This window comes from Pyrus communis, chromosome 10 (genome assembly GCF_041283825.1).
Source record: "Pyrus communis isolate YQ-2024b chromosome 10, ASM4128382v1, whole genome shotgun sequence".
NCBI classification, from domain to species: domain Eukaryota; kingdom Viridiplantae; phylum Streptophyta; class Magnoliopsida; order Rosales; family Rosaceae; genus Pyrus; species Pyrus communis.
This window is the reverse complement of record NC_142574.1, coordinates 2,545,775-2,560,331: the sequence shown is the minus strand read 5'-3', so window position 1 is coordinate 2,560,331 and position 14,557 is coordinate 2,545,775. Positions and strand designations below refer to the sequence as shown.

General features: G+C 36.2%; 1 long non-coding RNA gene across 1 annotated transcript; it reads right to left on the bottom strand.

The window, feature by feature from the left end:
* Positions 1-12,925: 12,925 nt before the first annotated feature.
* Positions 12,926-14,348, bottom strand: LOC148693359 (uncharacterized). The gene is made up of 2 exons (XR_015952678.1): positions 13,684-14,348; positions 12,926-13,133 (listed from the first exon to the last, which is right to left on the bottom strand). It is a non-coding gene; the product is annotated as an uncharacterized LOC148693359 (long non-coding RNA).
* Between the last annotated feature and the right edge of the window lie 209 nt (positions 14,349-14,557).

Genomic DNA, 14,557 nt, shown 5'->3' with positions numbered 1-14,557 from the left:
ATATGATAGCTGAATTTCTTCTTCTTATTATTGAAAGAACTAGGGTTACAACATTATATAGAGTCGCACTCTAACTTGGATCCTATACTAAAGCCTATAAACAAGGCAGTCAAAATACAAAACAAGTAAGTAAATAATTAATTAACAATTTACAATATTTACTTAACCAATACTAAGAGTTATAAATGAAAGATAATATTGTTTTGATGTAATCTAATGTTGAATAATGGTTAATTGTAAACTTAGAGAGAAAATAAAAAAGAAATGATAAACAAACTGATACCAAATAAGAGCATATTGAACATCGATCCCATTTGGATACCGTATTAACTAATAAAGAAATAATAAAAATCAATTACAAACTATTATTCTTATTCATAAACACAAAATAAAAAAGAAGGCTACAAATTACAGACAACTATAATCCTACATCTTGCCAGAACATTCGAAATTACAAAAGTATATTTACAAGTTATCCTAACATGAAAATAAACCAAAGTACTACTTAGTTATTGTGCTTTGTTTTTTTTGGGAACTCCAGGCGACCTACCTGGAACTGGTATGCCTACTTTCTTTGCATGAATAATCTTCATTTGCAGACGCAACCTACTGATCATCTTCTCTACATCATCTGCAATGACAAGATCAGGAACTTCATCATTAATTAGTTACCGAACATTTATGTGTTAAACAATAATTTAATATATACATATGTGTGTGTGAGAGAGGAGAAAAATTTGTATGGGGCTTGGCTTGCTACTAGATTTCGCTGAATGGCACTACAATCCACTTAAAACTTGCCACGTGGCAAGTCTTAAATATATTCTTTTATATTTAAAATTTTTATAATTATTTTTTAACTAATTAATATATTATATATATTAATGTTATGTTTCCTTTTTTATTTCTTTCCCCCTATTTTTTTTCTTCCCAAATCCCCCCCTTCCCACACTTTTGTTTTGCCGTAGGTCATAGGACTCCCTCCCCTTTCTTTCTTTCCCAGTTTCATTTCTTTCTTTCTTTAAATAAAATTAAAAAAAAGTTATGCACCCACTCCAAGTTTATCATGGAAAGCAACCAAGTATCTGTAAGCTTCAGCGTTTGAATGCACCACCATTCCGATACCCTAATTCATATTATAAATATAAAAAATCCAAAAAACCTCACCCGAACCCAAAAACCCCCAATTAAAAGAAAAGAAAATAACCCTACTACATCTATATATGTGGATTATTCATGTCACATGATCAAAGCAACTATTGTATAAAGAAAGAAAAAAAACTTACAGAATCTTAGTTGCTTTCCATGATAAAATTGGAGTGGGTGTAGAACTTTTTTTTTTTTTAAAAAAAAAAAGAAAGAAAGAAACGGAACTGGGAAAGAAAGAAAGGGGAGAGAGTACTGAAACCTAAGATCTACGGCAAAATCGGAATGGTGGTGCATTCAGACGTTGAAGCTTACAGATACTTGGTTGATTTCCATGATAAACTTGGAGTGGGTGCATAACTTTTTTTTATTTTATTTAAAGAAAGAAAGAAATGAAACTGGGAAAGAAAGAAAGGGGAGGGAGTCCTATGACCTACGGCAAAACAAACAAAAGTGTGGGAAGGTGGGGGGATTTGGGAAGAAAAAAAATAGGGGGAAAGAAATAAAAAAGGAAACATAACATTAATATATATAATATATTAATTAGTTAAAAAAATAATTATAAAAATTTTAAATATAAAAGAATATATTTAAGACTTGCCACGTGGCAAGTTTTAAGTGGATTGTAGTGTCATTCAGCGAAGTCTAGTGGCAAGCCAAGCCCCATACAAGTTTTTCTCGTGAGAGAGAGAGAGAGAGAGAGAGAGAGAGAGAGAGAGAGAGTAACTGTGCTTCGGATATTCAGTAACGTTGGCAAAGACTATTTTGGATGAGAACAATAGCAATAAAATGATGGGAATCACGTAAACAACGCTGGCTTTGTCAACCATTGTATCAGATCGAGATACAAGTTTGGCTCCATCGTTCTCTAACTACTTATATACAATGCGATCTCTAAGACGCGTTAGAACTAGTATTGCATGCTAAGTCAAGGGTTTTGCCCATTAATTATTATTTTATGAGTCTTCTAGTGGTCCATAAAATATAGATTATGACATGAGAAAATTCTTATATGTGATTGATCCCAGTCCATCTCAAATTTATGACTTGTACAAAAATGTTCGAGAGATAATATTATACTTATCAAATGACATAATTATTTTCGCTTTTCTTTATTTAACAAGTTTGAAGATAAGGTAAGGATGAGTCTTTTTATCAGAGACTTGGGTCTCTCTAATCGTTCCGGAATCTTGATTCTTTCATCATTTTTGTGCGGATTTAGAGAGTAAAGCTCATACTATTGCAAAACTTTGTTGTTTTCTTTTCATCTTTCTTAGTAAATCTTTTCATCATCTTTTTGCTGCTCAATTAGATAAACAAATAAAACAAAACATGCACGAGAGGGCTGAAAAGTATAAGGATATTTGCTTGCAGTCAGTGAGATGGACTAAAACCGCCGTTTTCTTTGACCAGAAGGCAAGTCAAACAGTCTTCTTTCATAGATTTTCTCCATCTCTTACATACTGTTAAGGCCATCTCTAACCTAAGAACGGTCAAAGAGCTCGTTTTAGTCTTCTGATTCTTTAAGAAATTAATATTTTAATAAACAATGCAATGCCATATTTCTTATCATCTCCAACAAAGGGGCCAGAGGACCATAGGCAAAACATATCCTTGTAACTAAAAACCATTTCCAACTGAGGGTCAAACATAATTTATTATTTAAATTTAAAAACTATTGTGGAGCCAAAAATAATCAAGAGGCGACACATGGATTTTTAGGTAAAGAGGACAAAATTACTCTCGAGACACACTGAGTTTCCTACACTGAGCAGTGGAGAATTATCCATCAATCGAGTCAAGAGTGCCCAAAATAGGTAACAAGTTTAGATTTATCTCATCCATCTTTACTTTATATCCTCTACAAGGAAATCATTTCATAACCTTCAAAACCTTCCATATAAATTAAATTAATTAGGCTAATTAATGGATTAATTCCTAATTAATCCATTAATCACCAAATTAATCACCATTACACCCCAAAAAACATCCAAGGGCCGGCCATGCTCTATAAATAGGACTCAATTTTCTTTGAAAGACTAGTTCCACACTCTTCCAAAACTCCTAAAAACTCTCCAAAAACTTTTCTCTTTAAATTCTAACTTTGGCATCGGAGGTTCTTCGGCAAAAGCCACCCCCCCCCCAAATCATCGTGGACGTGTGAGGCTCTTGGCCTTGACCTAAGGTGTTAATTGTTTTGTAGGTGCAATTTTGTCAAAGAAGAAGAAGGTAGAAATTTGCATCCACAAATTGGTGCTTTCATTGAGAGTTGAAATTCACACTCGTAGAAGACTTTCGCATAAAAAGGTTCTTTCTTTATTTTCTAGTCCACTTGAATTTTTCGTACGTTTTTATTATTAGAATTTTTTATTTGCAAAGATTCTTTGATAAAACGAAAAAGAAAAATACAATAGCTAGAAATTTAGAAAACTCAATGAGTGAAAATTCCAATATAAAAGAAATGGGACCACAACGATCCACGAGACTAAATGTGATCCTGGGGGGAGCGGCACCACCACCACAAGGTTCCACCATGGGAACCACCGCGGTGGCCACCCGCGACGAGGTCCATGGCACCACTACGACGGCCCGAGCCGTGCCACCAAAGCAAGCCCAAGCCGTGTCATCTAAGGCTCATGGCACTAAGGCCATGACCCAAGCCATGTCACTCCAAGCCCTAGCCTTGCACCCACATGTGTCACATGACGAGCAGCCCACTTCCGTGGTCCAACTTTCTCTCACCGAGCAGCCTGCTCTCGTGGCCGAGTCTGCTCTCGCTGGGTAGTTTGCCTCGTGGCCCAGCCTGCTCCTGTGGCCTAGCCTGGTCTTGCAGCCCAGTCTGCTCCCGTGGCCTTCCAAGCAGCCCAAATCGATCCAAGACTAGTTCAACCATCCCGGCTCCAAATTTCCGGACCGATGATCAAACCGGGAGCATTTTCACCATATTTTTCTACGGATTTGACATTTCCCAGCTCAAATCTCACGCCTGGAGTCTACCACACTTCCACTGCTCAAGGAGAAACATTCCTTCCAAGCTCTTCCAATCTAAATGGCGGACAACACTTGTCTCGACGAGTCATAGAGTTGATGAGCGCTCTAGCACATCAGACGACCTTAGTGAACCAGCTCTTGAAGTGCACGAAGATGCAACATGTTCCAAACAAGGTTTCCTGAAGAAGGACAAGGGCAGACAAAGAACCTCTCTAGTAGTGTCTTGACAAACAGCCACTCGACCTGTCACAAACCGAGCATTTCAGCAGAGTACACTCCCGATTGGGCTTCCGAGATAGCATATACTCCCGTCTTAGCGTGTGGAGGAATGTGCACTCTTCATTAGGCCCATGGATGAGCATACACTCACGGTTGGGACCACACTCCGATAATTAACATGAGCAACCTTCCAAGCGAAGTGTTCATTCGCGGCTAAGCTCGTAAGGAGCATTATCCATATCACATCGGAGTAGGCAGCATAATAGGCGGAGAGAAGCAGTTACTCAATCCAGCTCAAGTTCAACTAACAACCTGTGAAATCCCTTGCTTGCTAGGAATCCACCACATGCACCGCTATCGCGGCATAGACGAGCTGAGCACGTAGAAGAGCAGCCTAGACTAGCAGGTCAAGATTGGGGTAGCCGAGAGCTCTGCCACTCCCAATAAAGGTAAATTCAGGAAGAAGTAGAAAGGCTCCTGACCGAGCGATTGTTCAATTTCCCGGGCAACGAAGCTATTGACAAGGCGTTCCGATAAGACATGACCAACATGAGCGAGTCATCTTTCAATGACAAGATCGACCAAACGAGACTACCCTATATAGATTACTGGATATAAAGACTACTTTTGTTTTGACAAATGTAACAGCTCAGCCTAATGACACGTCGGGGGCAAATAAGTACTAGAAGGACATACCAGCCCAACTACCAAGAATCGGGGGTAGGTTAAGGATTATTTTGGTTGTCCCAGTAGTCCAGCTTTCCTCAGTTGCACTTACAATAATGATTTCCATGCTTTCCAGTGCGAGAGGATAAATTAATTGCTCTCTAATGCAAAAGAGTAAACCAATTCCCCAACACCCAAAAAGGTCTACTCTCCAGCGTAAAAGGATAAACTAATTGCTCTCCAATGCGAGAGGGTAAACTAATTCCCTGACACCCATATGGGTTTGCTCGCCAGTGCGAGAGGATAAACTAATTGCTCTCTAGTGCAAGGAGGTAAACCAATTCCCCAACATCCATATGGGTCTGCTTTCCAGCGCGAGAGGATAAACTAATTACTCTTTAGTGCGAAAGGATAAACCAATTCCCCTACACCCATATGGGTTTACTCTCCAGTGCGAGAGGCTAAACTAATTGCTTTCCAGTGCGAGAGGGTAAACTAATTGCTCTTCAGTGCGAAAGGGTAAACTAAATCCCTGGAACCCATCTGGGTAAGCTCTCCAGTGCAAAAAGACCACATAGCTCAAAAGATCGAATGCTTGAAGATCAATTAGGCAACAAATGGTTAGGGGGCAGCAGCCACATTTACACTTAATAGTTCGCTCATCTGACACTTCATCTTCAGCAACTTCGATCTTGGTAGCTTCATCTTTGACTGCTCCATCTACGGCAGCTGAGAAATTACACTCAACCAGTTTCCTCATTTTTGGCAAGCAGCCTAGACATGGCAGCCCAGTCGACGTACCGCACCACCCCGACGACTGCACCGCCATAACACTATCCAAGAAGAAGACAAGGAAAATTAAATTTTTTTACACCGATGCGGCGCAGAGACGAAGTAAGCAACGAAAGACGATCTTTTGCACGGGCAAGATGTAGAGATTGCTAGAGGAGGGGGAACAAATATCCTCAAAGCTTTCTCTCTCTTGTAAGGTAGAATAAATCGCTCTCCAAAGTTGATTTAACAACCCACTTAAGGTGGACTTAAATAGGCTTTGAGAGAAATTTATTTCCCTTTCCTAGAATGATCTAATTTCATATTAAAGAGGGAATCTACATCAAAATAGGAAGCAATCTTAGAGCAAGAAGATCTCTACACCTGTTGCTCTTTCTTATGAGTAGCCTAGCAGGTGTGAGGGCATTTGTGGAGCCAAAAATAATCAAGAGGCGACACGTGAATTTTTAGGTGAAGAGGACAAAATTACCCTCGAGACTCACCGGGTTTCCTACACGTGAGCAGTGAAGAATTATCCTTCAACCGAGTCAAGAATGCCCAAATAGGTAACAAGTTCAAATTTATCGCTTGAGGCTCTTGGCCTTGACCTAAGGTGTTAATTGTTTTGTAGGTGCAATTTTGTCCAAGAAGAAGAAGGCGAAAATTTGCTTCCACAAATACAACAACTTAAATTAGAAAACTACAACTTAAATTTGAAAACTATAACAATTTAAATTTAAAAACTACAACAACTTAAATTTAAAGTCTATAATCATCATCATCTTCATCATCCGCCATTTTAGGAGTATAGTCGGAGGTAAACAGCTGTCATCGGGCCATAATTTCCTTCTTTTCCTATCAAAATAGGCCTTACTCATTGGAGTGTAATCCGAAGTGTTCCTTTGCATATTCCTATCGTCCATCTCTTTTTGCATTTGTTTGCCCTGTTCTTCATGCTTACAGTTCCTTTCTTCCGCAACAATTGCATTTTACTCCGCCATGAATTGCAAAGAGACCACCATTTCTTGTTGAAAGGCGGATCATCCTTTGCCTTGCCCTTTTCCTTCAATTTTTGGGCTTTATTTCGTCCCATAGCCCTAGGTATGGAACATTCACCCGAAGATAGATTTTCTACCTTGGTTTCTTGAATGGTAGGAGATCCATCTTCATCCCCATCTACAGTTGAGGATGCAATTCCGAACACTAGCTTATGACCTACTCTATGTTGAGGTGGATCTTCAAATAACACCTATCCTTTACAAATTTCCCAACAACCGTGGCATACCTAGAAAATATAATTACAAAAATTAAAGGAAATTAAATGTAATATAATTAAATATTTAAAATAAATTTTGAAAACACTTACTTCGTTGTAGTAATTGATGCCGCTTTCATGTCTACTTGCGGTTGTTAACAATGCTTGATGCCATTTATTCAAACTTGGATGAGGAGTTTCTTCCATCTTGAAGAACAACTCTCGTGGTTTTGGGTATTCGGTGGAGTGGTGCCTTCGTAGAACTCCAAGTATTTTTTGGACACACGAGTCCAAACACCTTCACTTGTTTGAGAAGTCCCCCTCACACTATCTTCCGAGACCCATCTATAAGCCCTGCAAAGAGCTTCATCTTCTTTTGGGTCAAAGCCCTACCTTTCATTGCAGATGTGGTCATTTGAAAATTATTGAAAAAATTGAAGGAAAGATTATTGGAAGAGGTAAGAAAATAGAATGTGAAGAATTGAAATAGAATGAAGTGGGATAGTATGGAATGGTGAAAATTATGTGAGAAATGGTGTAAGAATGACTTAGGTATTTATAGGAAAAAAAAAAAAAAGGGGAATTTAATTTTTTTTTTTAAATTGGCCAAAAAAAAAAAAAAAAAAAAAAGACCAAAATTTGAATTCAGCGGTAAATGACATTAGATACCTTTGGATTCAAAATTTTTGGCCAGCCCCGAGCCGGCTGGGTTAGGCCAATCGGTTGGCCCTTTTCTCCTTTTTTGGGGCCTGTGAGCCCTTTGGTCTGGCCCTTGGTTGGAGACGGTTTTCGTGCCATTTCATGCTATTTTCGGCCCTCTGGCCGAATCGGTTAGAGATGGCCTTACATCTAGTTTGATTTTTGATGTTTTCAAACATAACAGCTTAATTTATAATTTATAATTTATAATTCATAATGTCAAGAGTTGGTAAACCAAAGGGAAAAGGAAAGGGATCCTTGTGAGGAGAGGTTGGTGTAGGGATACTGTCTGGTGGCGGAGCTGCTGTAAAGGACTCTAGCTCCGCTGGTGGAACTTCCACTGTTGGCTATGGCTAGAGCCATGAGGGAGGAGAGTGAGCATCCCTGTGTTCTTAGCAGCTCAAAGCTAAATGATCAGAGTGCAAATATCTCTTCAGCGTGTGTGGATGAGATAATGAGTGTGGGAAGATGATAATGGATGTTTTTCTATAAACCTGACTAGATTTGTTTTCCATATTGGATCATCCGGTCCGTCCACTTTGGTCCAGTTAGTAAACTATTGTTCCATCTTACGAGCCCAAGCAGTGATGTGGTGTATAGTTTATTTTCTCATACTTAATTTGATTTGGCTTTTTTGCCAAAGTGGTCCTGAAATTGACACCTCCTCAATTTGGTCTGTAACAATAAACCCTTCCACCTAATCCTTCTCATCAAACAATCCCGGCCTTTGAAATTTGATTCAACGGTTATAAACAAGAGCCCACTCTAAAAGTTATAATAACTTTAGCTGTTGGATCAAATTTCAAGGGTCCGAATTATTTGATGAGGAGGATTAGGTGGAAGGGATCCGGAGAGGATCCCCTTCGAAAATAAAGCAGATTGGTTTAGACGTTACATCTGGTTTGGTCTTTGGTGCTTTTAAAAGTAACAGCTTAATTTATAATTTATAATTGATAATTCATAATGTTAAGAGCTGGTAAACTAAAACAAAGCAGATTTGTTTAGAAGTTGTGCTGTGGGTCGTTGACAGCAGCTTTAAGAAGCAGTCAAGAGCGTGCTTCTAAAAGCTTATTTTTAAAATTTTAAGTGTGCTTCTAAATGTAAGGGAGATTAAAATTTTAAATTAAATTTTATAAATAAAATGATCTGGTTGTTGATTATTAGATTATTACTTATATTGATTAATGTGTTTATTTTTATTAGTGACATATCTTTTGGTTTGAAAACTTAGTTTAAAATTTTGGTCTACCTAGTATTATCCTTTGATGTAATAAATTTTAACACTTATTTTTCTTTCAAAATATACGACAGTCTTTTTTCTCGAGACTCACATACACCTCAAAATGAAAAAAAGTTGAGATTTCACTATAAAATTAATCAGGAATATAGGGAGAAGTCTAATTACTAATAAGCACATGTTTTTTCTTTCTTTCATTGATGTGAGATTCATATTCTCAACATGCCATATGGGATCATACTTACAACGCATCCCCTAAGAGAATTTTCAAGCCTAACGCGATATTGGATTTATAGCCTCAACACTTTGCTGATGTATAATAGATTTTCAAACTTAACATTTGAACACACAAAACGGGTGACACAAAATATGTGTGACTGTTGAACATTATATATAGAGCAATCTGCTCTGATCCCCACGCTTACTCATTAAAGTTGGAGAAAAGATTCTTTTAAAAAATACAATTAACGATAAGCACTAACAATGGGAGGCAAGACGGTCTGAAACTACGGACTCATGGACATCCCTTTATCACTTTCACATGTATCCAACTTAGGGTTGCAAGTTGTTTTCGATTCTGCAAATAAATTTTTTTAATTAGAATCCGAACGAAAATTCTGAATCCAAATATTTTTAAAAAATTTGGAATAAAAATTAAAATGCACTTAGAAATTCCAATAATTCTGATCCGTCCCAAAATCATGCCTAATCCCACTCATGTCAAATAACCTAGTTAGTATAGCATACTCACAGCTGATATACTACAAATCCAATCTCTTGGGTTTAAATTTTTTATTTTATTTTATTTTTATTTTTGCACTTTCTGAAAACAAACATAATTCCAACAGAAAGAGAGATGGAAAGAGCGGAAGAAGAGAGAGACCTATAATGAATCGATTGCCAAAGTCCTGAAGAGCTCGTATATATTTTATGAGCAGATCACCACCATAAGTGAAATTATAAGTTGAAACATACAAAAAAAAAAAAAAAAAAACAGCCCAGAAGGAAAAGCCTTGCTTAGCATTGAAGTTAATGAAAATAAAAACACATGCAAAAGCAAAGACTAAAACAATCCACATCAAAATAAAAACCAAAAAGAAGAACCACATTCTGACTTCATAAATATGATATTTACTCAATATCACTTTTGTAGCAAGCTTAAAATTTTTCTTATTAAACACAATTATAAAGCACAAAATCTTACCCAAAAATGAAAACAGATACAAAAACAAAGTAAAAATCGAACAAAAAGAGATGGGTACCTTTGTTTTCCACTCCAGACCTTCGGGTGCTTTGAATTTCTGCATACAAAAGTTGTAAAACAGTACCTACCCAAAGTAGGAAAACCAAAAACCAAAATGAAATAACAATTAGGCAAGAATAAAAAAACGAAAACAAAAAAAGTAGAATATAATATAAGAATGTCCTTTTTTTAGTCAGATTGTGGAGAAGTAATACGAATTACACAAACAACGAAGCAGCAGACAATAAAATATAACATATAAAACATTTAGCACTATTAAACATGACATGCAACAATTTAAAGAACTAATAAGGCTTAGAAAAATTGATCCAAATGCTTTGTATTTATTTTGGTTATATAAATCCACTGTAATGTAAAATTGCATCCTAAGCTAATTATTTAGTGCAGAGGAGTTTGATATATAACTATTAAATTCACATAAAATTCGGTATCCATGCAAAAAAGTTCACGTTTGCAGAAGCAGAGCCTAAAAAATAACTAAGCTCATCGACAGCCCTTCCATTTGAAAGATCAAAGGCTGCAGCGTTCAGCTTCACACATGCCCAAAACACAATTTCAAAAACTTTGTCATCTCCACCTTTGTTACTTCTCTTCTGATTCTACTTTTTCGTTTTTATTTTTTTGGTTCTTGCCTAATTGCTCTTTCAGTTTGGTTTTTAGTTTTCCTACTTTGGGTAGGTATTGTTCTACAACTTTTGTATATCGACAGATTCCAGCGTAGTCCTATTTTCACGGAATTCACATTTACAGGGTTCAACAAGGAATCAATATTTCATGATCAAGGGTGTAGTACTATTTGTAGTAGCGGTCCTTACATATCGCATTAACAATTGAAAAATGGTCGAAAGAAAAAATCTCTATTTGGGCTTCTTCCTATACCTATGAATTTTATAAAAAAAATACAAATTTAGATCGTCGTTAATCATTTTGAGATAGTATTTCAATACTATACGTATGTATATAGGTTTATCCTTCATCCTTTCTGAAGTTTTGATGGAAGGATTCCTTTACTAACACAATGCAAACATCTTTAGTAGGAACAAGTGCCCCTTAAATTTTTTTCATCACTTAACATTTTGGTAAGGGCCGGAATACCACTAGTGTAACAATAGCCGTAATGATTCCTCTAGCATTACAACCTTTAGCACAATGATGTTGTCCATAGATCAAATTATTTCGTAGATTGGATTTCACTTGACTGTCTACAGATCCATTGCATGTGCTCAGGGTAGAAGTTTTGTATAAATGTATTGCCATACTATTAAGTATTTTGATTTAAGTTCTTTTCTTTCTAAGAGGTGGAATAGAATAATCCGGTTGAAGCGTAATGTTCATATGTCTGTAATGCATTGTATGTCCTATAATAGTTCCCATTCTTCTACTCTTTCCCAGGAATCGATAACTATTCATAGTTATTACCTTGACACCAAAGAAAAGTTTAACCTAATGCTTTATTTCTATCGTGGTTGATCCTGATTCAACATTAGAAGTATATTGATTTTCCTCCAATAACTAAATACTTTTGTCTGTAAACACTGCATATTTGATTCGATCCATAAATCCATTTTCTTTCCTATGAGTTCTAGTCTCAAAAGAATGCTAATTGTTCATATGTTATGATATGAATATACCACACCAATTCGTTATGTATGGATGATGAGATTCTATTGACACACAAACAATTCCAATAGACTTATTGGAGGGTCCCATTGGTGTGCATCTAGTAGGAATTGAGCCTACGAATTTGCCAATTATGAGTTGGGTGCTTTATCCATTCAACCATGGATGCTTAGCAGGGATCTTTGTACATGGTGAATAACCAAATTCTAATTGAAATGAAATCTTTAGGATAATTCAATGCAATTCAGAAGGACGTAATGAAAGGACATCAATTCAAATCCTGGAGTGTTCGTGATTTGAAAATTTGAAAAACATATATGAATTATTCTTTGTGCTTTGGCCATATATAGAGGGTGTTAGCAGGTTGTTTCCCATATAAGAAAATAATTGAAAAATATGATTTTTTTTTAATTATTTGTTGGTTGATTTGTGTATGGACTACGTATTGTTTTTTTTTTGTTTTTTTTTTGTCTTTTTTTTGGGGGGGGGGGGGGGGGGGGTGATAAGTCTGAGTCTGAGTCTTTGTTTTAAATCACTATCACTGTACTACTTTTGTGGTATGTACATGCGTAAGAGAAATTCAAATTGTAATACATGATCTTAGGGCTGTGCAAAATGGTGTACCAAAATACACGAGAATCGGAACTGTGAAACCAAGTCAACTCTCACTTAGAAGTGTAAGTAATTTCATAATTTCAAATTTTCTCTAAAACCTTTTACTTTCCTTCTATAAACTTGAAACCAGGAAGCCAACTTTCCAGACTGCTCCAAAGGCTAGGAGGTCATCCTTGAGCAACCTGCACTAGAAGAAAACAACTCATCTACCACGGTGGATGCCCGGGTTAAATTGCAATACCACGGGCTATACCCGTTGTCAAATGCAGTGCAACCACGAATTATGTCCGTGGTAGATTGATAGCTAACACCACGTGCTATGGCCATTGTGGATTACAAATTGATCACGGCTAATGCCCGTTATTAAAAAAAATTCAAAATATTAAAAAAAAATATTTAATAAATAAATAAATAAATAAATATATATATATATATATATATATATAATAAAGATATTTATTTACAAAATTGCACATTTACACAAAATCACTGAGTTATACTTTACATTTATGTACCAAAACATGTATAGACTTTATTTCACACTCCAAAACAAAACTCAAGTCCTAGTTCCAACCTTGATCCTCCAATGATATTCATCTTCTCTGCAATCGTTTCTTCAAGAAGACACACATCTCCAGCAAGTCAATTCCCTGCTTATTTTACACATATATCAAGTGAAATAAGTGAACTTGATTAATTCATTATTGGAGACAAAAGCAATACACAACACTAGGCCCACTAACAAACACTAGCCAAAATTTAAACAAGTCTTGTTTCAGTTCATACATATAGAAGCTTCACTAACAAAACCTAGCCTCTCTGCACATGCATATTAAAGCCTCTACAAGATAGTATTGCCAGGTTTCTCATTGAGGCATACACATAGTACCCAATACTGGACAAAATAACCAAAAGATTAAAGTGACAAGCAAAGAGAGATAAAGTGATAAGTTTTCATTAGATTGTTAACTATAAAATCTTAACTCCATTCAAGAAGTTTTCAAGACCAAATGCACATTATTCTATCACCAACCAGATAAGAATGTAAACTGTAACCCCTTTCTCCTTTTGAAACCAAATCAAATATCATTTACTGGATTCTACTAACCCAACATCGATCTTTAGTAAGATATAATTAGAAATATTAAAGCAATATATAGCAGATCTGTATTTAAGGAATACAAAATTGTTTCCTCTTACACTCTTTACAGCGAACTACCCAGTCCTTGTTGTTCCTCTGACATTGATGGCACATCAACGCACCTCCTCAACATACTTTTAAAATCCCAAAACATTACATTATAAATCATCAGTGATAACAAATAACAAAAACAAAAACAAAAAAAAAAAAAAAAACAAAAAAAAAAGCCAGCGTACTGATTGGAATAGCTCCAATTACAAAAAATCCTCCAACAATATTAGCAATTAGTGATGAAGTAAAACATAGAAAAAACGAAAAAACCCTAAACAACGAGAGAACTTATGGAGAATAGATAGGGTTGGAATCTGCGGAAAAATGATGAAATAACACCAAGAAAATTCGTAGAAAGAAACCCTAGGAAACTGACATACCAGAATCAAGAGGCACAAAAAATACCAGAATCGAGATATATATAGTCTGAAACCGAGATTCCAACCTGAGAGAGAGAGAGACAATCCAAATCAAACTCACTGAGAGAAAGAGACAGTGAGAGGGCTGAGAGCTTGAGAGATCGTGAGAGTATCGCAAAAGAGCCAAATGCAACTACAAGACCACTCAATTCATACCCAATTTATAAAGAGAGATCAGTGAATAATCTTTTGCGTCCTAGAAAAAAAGAACGATGTGAAGAGAAGGATTGAGGGGATAACCAAATATAACTGCAAGCGACTGGGAACTTGAACGACAGTTTCTTCGCTTCGTGGGTTTTTAATTAAGTTTTCTTTCCAATAAAAAATATATTAATTTTTATTATATGTTACTTGTTTTACAATTATATCATCATTGGGATTCTCTTATAGCCATAAAACTAGAAGTATATTGGGACTCTAATGCGGCGCAGCACCCATTAATGGGTTAATAAATTTAAATAAA